Here is a 7,500-nt window from a genome sequence, read left to right as displayed (position 1 = left end):
AAATGTCATATTATATATATACATACAGTGTTTTAACAATGTACAAATGGTAAAGGACACAAGATAAAATAAATAAGCATAGATATGGGTTGTATTTACAATGGTGTTCTTCACTGGTTGCCCTTTTCTCGTGGCAACAGGTCACAAATCTTGCTGCTTTGATGGCACACTGTGGAATTTCACCCAGTAGATATGGGAGTTTTTCAAAATTGGATTTGTTTTCAAATTCTTTGTGGATCTGTGTAATCTGAGGGAAATATGTCTCTCTAATATGGTCATACATTGGGCAGGAGGTTAGGAAGTGCAGCTCAGTTTCCACCTCATTTTGTGGGCAGTGAGCTCTCTCTCTGTCTCTCTCTGTCTCTCTCTCTCGCTCTCTCTCTGTCTCTCTCTGTCTCTCTCTCTCTCTCTCTCAATTCAATTCAATTCAATTCAAGGGCTTTATTGGCATGGGAAACATGTGTTAACATTGCCAAAGCAAGTGAGGTAGACAACATACAAAGTGAATATATAAAGTGAAAAACAACAAAAATTAACAGTAAACATTACACATACAGAAGTTTCAAAACAGTAAAGACATTACAAATGTCATATTATATATATATTTACAGTGTTTTAACAATGTACAAATGGTTAAATGACACAAGATAAAATAAATAAGCATAAATATGGGTTGTATTTACAATGGTGTTTGTTCTTCACTGGTTGCCCTTTTCTCGTGGCAACAGGTCACAAATCTTGCTGCTGTGATGGCACACTGTGGAATTTCACCCAGTAGATATGGGAGTTTTTCAAAATTGGATTTGTTTTCGAATTCTTTGTGGATCTGTGTAATCTGAGGGAAATATGTCTCTCTAATATGGTCATACATTGGGCAGGAGGTTAGGAAGTGCAGCTCAGTTTCCACCTCATTTTGTGGGCAGTGAGCACATAGCCTGTCTTCTCTTGAGAGCCATGTCTGCCTACGGCGGCCTTTCTCAATAGCAAGGCTATGCTCACTGAGTCTGTACATAGTCAAAACTTTCCTTAATTTTGGGTCAGTCACAGTGGTCAGGTATTCTGCCGCTGTGTACTCTCTGTGTAGGGCCAAATAGCATTCTAGTTTGCTCTGTTTTTTTGTTAATTCTTTCCAATGTGTTAAGTAATTATCTTTTTGTTTTCTCATGATTTGGTTGGGTCTAATTGTGCTGCTGTCCTGGGGCTATGTAGTGTGTGTTTGTGTTTGTGAACAGAGCCCCAGGACCAGCTTGCTTAGGGACTCTTCTCCAGGTTCATCTCTCTGTAGGTGATGGCTTTGTTATGGAAGGTTTGTGAATCGCTTCCTTTTAGGTGGTTGTAGAATTTAACAGCTCTTTTCTGGATTTTGATAATTAGTGGGTATCGGCCTAATTCTGCTCTGCATGCATTATTTGGTGTTCTACGTTGTACACAGAGGATATTTTTGCAGAATTCTGCGTGCAGAGTCTCAATTTGGTGTTTGTCCCATTTTGTGAAGTCTTGGTTGGTGAGCGGACCCCAGACCTCACAACCATAAAGGGCAATGGGCTCTATGACTGATTCAAGTATTTTTAGCCAAATCCTAATTGGTATATTGAAATTTATGTTTCTTTTGATGGCATAGAATGCCCTTCTTGCCTTGTCTCTCAGATCGTTCACAGCTTTGTGGAAGTTACCTGTGGCGCTGATGTTTAGGCCAAGGTATGTATAGTTTTTTGTGTGCTCTAGGGCAACAGTGTCTAGATGGAATTTGTATTTGTGGTCCTGGTGACTGGACCTTTTTTGGAACACCATTATTTTGGTCTTACTGAGATTTACTGTCAGGGCCCAGGTCTGACAGAATCTGTGCATAAGATCTAGGTGCTGCTGTAGGCCCTCCTTGGTTGGTGACAGAAGCACCAGATCATCAGCAAACAGCAGACATTTGACTTCGGATTCTAGCAGGGGGAGGCCGGGTGCTGCAGACTTTTCTAGTGCCTGCGCCAATTCGTTGATATATATGTTGAAGAGGGTGGGGCTTAAGCTGCATCCCTGTCTAACCCCACGACCCTGTGTGAAGAAATGTGTGTGTTTTTTGCCAATTTTAACCGCACACTTGTTGTTTGTGTACATGGATTTTATAATGTCGTATGTTTTACCCCCAACACCACTTTCCATCAGTTTGTATAGCAGACCCTCATGCCAGATTGAGTCGAAGGCTTTTTTGAAATCAACAAAGCATGAGAAGACTTTGCCTTTGTTTTGGTTTGTTTGGTTGTCAATTAGGGTGTGCAGGGTGAATACATGGTCTGTTGTACGGTAATTTGGTAAAAAGCCAATTTGACATTTGCTCAGTACATTGTTTTCATTGAGGAAATGTACGAGTCTGCTGTTAATAATAATGCAGAGGATTTTCCCAAGGTTACTGTTGACACATATTCCAGTTATTGGGGTCAAATTTGTCTCCACTTTTGTGGATTGGGGTGATCAGTCCTTGGTTCCAAATATTGGGGAAGATGCCAGAGCTAAGTATGATGTTAAAGAGTTTTAGTATAGCCAGTTGGAATTTGTTGTCTGTGTATTTGATCATTTCATTGAGGATACCATCAACACCACAGGCCTTTTTGGGTTGGAGGGTTTTTATTTTGCCCTGTAACTCATTCAATGTAATTGGAGAATCCAGTGGGTTCTGGTAGTCTTTAATAGTTGATTCTAAGATCTGTATTTGATCATGTATATGTTTTTGCTCTTTATTCTTTGTTATAGAGCCAAAAATATTGGAGAAGTGGTTTAACCCTACATCTCCATTTTGGAAAGATAATTCTTCGTGTTGTTGTTTGTTTAGTGTTTTCCAATTTTCCCAGAAGTGGTTAGAGTCTATGGATTCTTCAATTACATTGAGCTGATTTCTGACGTGCTGTTCCTTTTTCCGTAGTGTATTTCTGTATTGTTTTAGTGATTCACCATAAGTGAAGGCGTAGACTCAGGTTTTCCGGGTCTCTATGTTTTTGGTTGGACAGGTTTCTCAATTTCTTTCTTAGATTTTTGCATTCTTCATCAAACCATTTGTCATTATTGGTAATTTTCTTCGGTTTTCTATTTGAGATTTTTAGATTTGATAGGGAAGCTGAGAGGTCAAATATACTGTTAAGATTTTCTACTGCCAAGTTTACACCTTCACTATTACAGTGGAACGTTTTACCCAGGAAATTGTCTAAAAGGGATTGAATTTGTTGTTGCCTAATTGTTTTTTGGTAGGTTTCCAAACTGCATTCCTTCCATCTATAGCATTTCTTAATGTTACTCAGTTCCTTTGGCTTTGATGCCTCATGATTGAGTATTGCTCTGTTTAAGTAGACTGTGATTTTGCTGTGGTCTGATAGGGGTGTCAGTGGGCTGACTGTGAACGCTCTGAGAGACTCTGGGTTGAGGTCATTGATAAAGTAGTCTACAGTACTACTGCCAAGAGATGAGCTATAGGTGTACCTACCATAGGAGTCCCCTCGAAGCCTACCGTTGACTATGTACATACCCAGCGTGCGACAGAGCTGCAGGAGTTGTGACCCGTTTTTGTTGGTTATGTTGTCATAGTTGTGCCTAGGGGGGCATATGTGGGAGGGAATACTGTCACCTCCAGGCAGGTGTTTGTCCCCCTGTGTGCTGAGGGTGTCAGGTTCTTGTCCGGTTCTGGCATTTAGGTCGCCACAGACTAGTACATGTCCCTGGGCCTGGAAATGATTGATTTCCCCCTCCAGGATGGAGAAGCTGTCTTCATTAAAATATGGGGATTCTAGTGGGGGGATATAGGTAGCACACAGGAGGACATTTTTCTCTGTTAGGATAATTTCCTTTTGAATTTCTAGCCAAATGTAGAATGTTCCTGTTTTGATTAATTTAATGGAGTGAGTTAGGTCTGCTCTATACCAAATTAGCATACCCCCTGAGTCCCTTCCCTGTTTCACACCTGGTAGTTTGGTGGATGGGACTACCAGCTCCCTGTAACCTAGAGGGCAACCAGTGGGTCCGTCTCCTCTATACCAGGTTTCTTGCAGGATGACAATGTCTGTATTACCGATTTCTTTGGTGAAGTCCGGGTTTCTGCTCTTTAGACCAAAGGCAGATGACCTCAGGCCTTGGATATTCCAGGATAATATAGTGAAGGCTTTTTGTTCCATAGAGTGTCCAATGTTGTTGGTCGTGGTTTGGCCTCAGGCCAGTAAGTGTGAGCAGAGCCTGCTGAGCATCTGGTACATGCCATTGGCTTGGGCGAGTGTGAGAGTGGGGGTTGGGACTGTTTGCCCGCTCACTACCTGGGCGTATGTGTGGCTTCCATGTTGAGGCCCTCTTTGCGGGAGTGGGGTGCATGGGGTGGGCAGGAGTGGCATAGGTCTGATCTGAGGGGGCCTAAATGGAGTGTGGGCATGGTTGACGTGGGGGTGTTGATTGGTTGGGGTGGGGGTGTGGATGTGTCTGGGTGTACTGTGGTCTGGATGTAATTCCTCTTGGCGTGGGTCCTCCATGTGTAGGTCCAGGGGGGTCCTGCAGATCTGGGAGGGTGTCTCGCTGGTCTGGGTGGGGTGTCTATTGATCTGTTGCTCCTGTGTGAAGTGTTGGGGATACGTTTGAGAGCGATGTCCTTTAGAGTTCGGGCAAAGGTGGGCACTGCTGCCTTGTAGAGGTGGACCTGGTCATAGAGGCTGTTCAAGTCCAGGGTGGAGTGGTGGGCCTCTCTCTCTCTGTCTCTCTCTCTCTCTCTCTCTCTGTCTCTCTCTGTCTCTCTCTGTCTCTCTCTCTCTCTCATTTTAAGAGGCTTTTTTTGGCATGGGAAATACATGTTTACATTGCCAAAGCAGGTAAGAGTGAAATAGACAATAAAACATTTTTACAGTAAACATTACACTCACAAAAGTTCCAAAAGAATAAGGACATTTCAAATGTTATATTGTGTGCAGATAGTTAAAGTACAAAATGGAAAATAAATAAACATAAATATGGGTTGTATTTACAATGGTGTTTGTTCTTCACTGGTTGCCCTTTTCCTGTGGCAACAGGTCACACATCTTGCTGCTGTGATGGCACACTGTGGTATTTCACCCAATAGATATGGGAGTTTATCAAAATTGGATTTGCTTTCTAATTCTTTGTGGGTCTTTGTAATCTAAGGGAAATATGTGTCTTTAATATGGTCATATATTTGGCAGGAGGTTAGGTTAGTTTCCACCTCATTTTGTGGGCAGTGTGCACATAGCCTGTATCCTCTTGAGAGCCAGGTCTGCCTACAGCAGCCTTTCTCAATAGCAAGGCTATGCTCACTGAGTCTGTACATAGTCAAAGCTTTTCTTACGTTTGGTTCAGTCACAGTGGTCAGGTATTCTGCCACTGTGTACTCTCTGTTTAGGGCCAGTCACAGTGGTCAGGTATTCTGCCACTGTGTACTCTCTGTTTAGGGCCAGTCACAGTGGTCAGGTATTCTGCCACTGTGTACTCTCTGTTTAGGGTCAGTCACAGTGGTCAGGTATTCTGCCACTGTGTACTCTCTGTTTAGGGTCAGTCACAGTGGTCAGGTATTCTGCCACTGTGTACTCTCTGTTTAGGGTCAGTCACAGTGGTCAGGTATTCTGCCACTGTGTACTCTCTGTTTAGGGTCAGTCACAGTGGTCAGGTATTCTGCCACTGTGTACTCTCTGTTTAGGGTCAGTCACAGTGGTCAGGTATTCTGCCACTGTGTACTCTCTGTTTAGGGTCAGTCACAGTGGTCAGGTATTCTGCCACTGTGTACTCTCTGTTTAGGGTCAGTCACAGTGGTCAGGTATTCTGCCACTGTGTACTCTCTGTTTAGGGTCAGTCACAGTGGTCAGGTATTCTGCCACTGTGTACTCTCTGTTTAGGGTCAGTCAAATAGCATTGCAGTTTGCTCCACTGTTTTTTTTAGGGTTCAATGGTCTTTCCCATGTGTCAAGTAATGATATTTTGTTTTCTCATGATTTCAGTCACAGTGGTCTAACTGTGTACTCTCTGGTGTCCTGGGGCTCTGGCTCTGTGGGCTCTGTTTGTTTGTCTCTCTCTGTCTCTCTTTGTCTCTCTCTCTCTCTCTCTCTCTGTTTCTGTCTCCCTTTGTCTCTCTCTCTCTCTCTCTGTCTCTCTCTGTCTCCCTTTGTCTCTCTCTCTCTCTCTGTCTCTCTCTGTCTCCCTTTGTCTCTCTCTCTCTCTCTCTCTCTGTTTCTGTCTGTCTCTCTGTCTCTCTCTCTTTCTCTCTCTGTCTCTCTCTGTCCATAGTAGCCACCCCTGCAATAATCCCCAATACATTAACCCAGTGATCTCATTTAGAGTTCAAAGGGCAACTAAATTAGTGTGTCTAGACCAAACAAGTCAAATTGACTGTGAGTCCTGGGCCAGCGCAACCGACCTCCTTTCCTTCCCATCTGTAAAAATACAGGTTTGTAAAATGGGGGGGGTGGCCTACCCTCCACCCTACAAAGAAAGAGAAGCTGCTCCCCTCCAATATCTCCCTCCCTCCCATTCTAGCATATGATTTAATGCTCCCCCTGTCGGAGGTTGCGGAGCAGACCATAACTCACCTGGGGACGGGGGTTGCTCGGGAGGGTCTAAAGCGAAACATCTGCCAACACCAGGGGGGTTTTTCGGGGCCGGGCCGAGAGGGCCAAGACTGACAGTGAATGTCCTTGCCTTTGATCACCCCTCCTTGGTCCAATCCCCCAGGCAGCTGTGAACACGTAGGGGCAGAGGAGAGGAAAGGGGGAATTTGAGAGGAGATGTGAAAAGAGAGGAGAGAAGGATGAAGGGATAAAGAGTGACGTGGCTTGATAGCCCCCCCCCCCCACCAGACTGATCTGGAATTAGCTCACACTAAATCAGTCCTGTATGCAACCACTCCTTGGCAGGAGGTAAAACTGACTCGAGTTCAGTGCCTAGGGGTAACATTTAAGTGCACTGCCTCGTGGCTGATGGGGTCATCTCTGTCAGACTCTCTAGCTACCGAATATGCCCCGACAGATTGAAACAGTGCCTCTGATCTAGAAAAACAAAACAAAAATCCACTGATATAAAAAGGTATTGACAGTCAAAGGCAATATAGCAGAAACCTAACCTTTGACCTTACAGTAAAAGGGAGGGGAGACAAGCATAATAGAGCCATCAACACATTATGACAGCCATGCTCCTTTTGGAATAAAACGTCTCTTTCTGGAACGCTGTGTTTGCCTTGCAGCATTGTGTTACAGAGGCAGGTGAAGTGCGTTCTGTGTGGTTCATACGTTGAATTTATCCAAACATATACGTCAAACTGTATGTGTAGACGGCTTGACAGAAATGGGAGCACAAAGGGAATGTTGAACTGTTGTTGCACAAATAACCAGATGACGCTGTCGGTGTGATCAAGGCATCAGATCATCCTAACCCCTTGACCTTGTCCAACACATCCAAGATACCTACATACTTAATGTGTATATGAGTCCAAAATGGCACCCTATTCCCTACACAGTGCACTACTTTTGACCAGATACT

At 43.9% G+C, this 7,500-nt stretch overlaps 1 protein-coding gene across 1 annotated transcript in view; it reads left to right on the top strand.

Moving 5' to 3' along the window:
• Positions 1 to 7,500, top strand: part of LOC112219968 (A disintegrin and metalloproteinase with thrombospondin motifs 19) — a 123,276-nt gene that overhangs the window by 92,017 nt on the left and 23,759 nt on the right. The window lies entirely within an intron of this gene.

The sequence above is a fragment of the Oncorhynchus tshawytscha genome, linkage group LG20 (assembly GCF_018296145.1).
Source record: "Oncorhynchus tshawytscha isolate Ot180627B linkage group LG20, Otsh_v2.0, whole genome shotgun sequence".
In the NCBI taxonomy this organism is placed as follows: domain Eukaryota; kingdom Metazoa; phylum Chordata; class Actinopteri; order Salmoniformes; family Salmonidae; genus Oncorhynchus; species Oncorhynchus tshawytscha.
The sequence above is the reverse complement of the archived record's forward strand: the minus strand, read 5'-3'. Positions and strand labels throughout refer to the sequence as shown.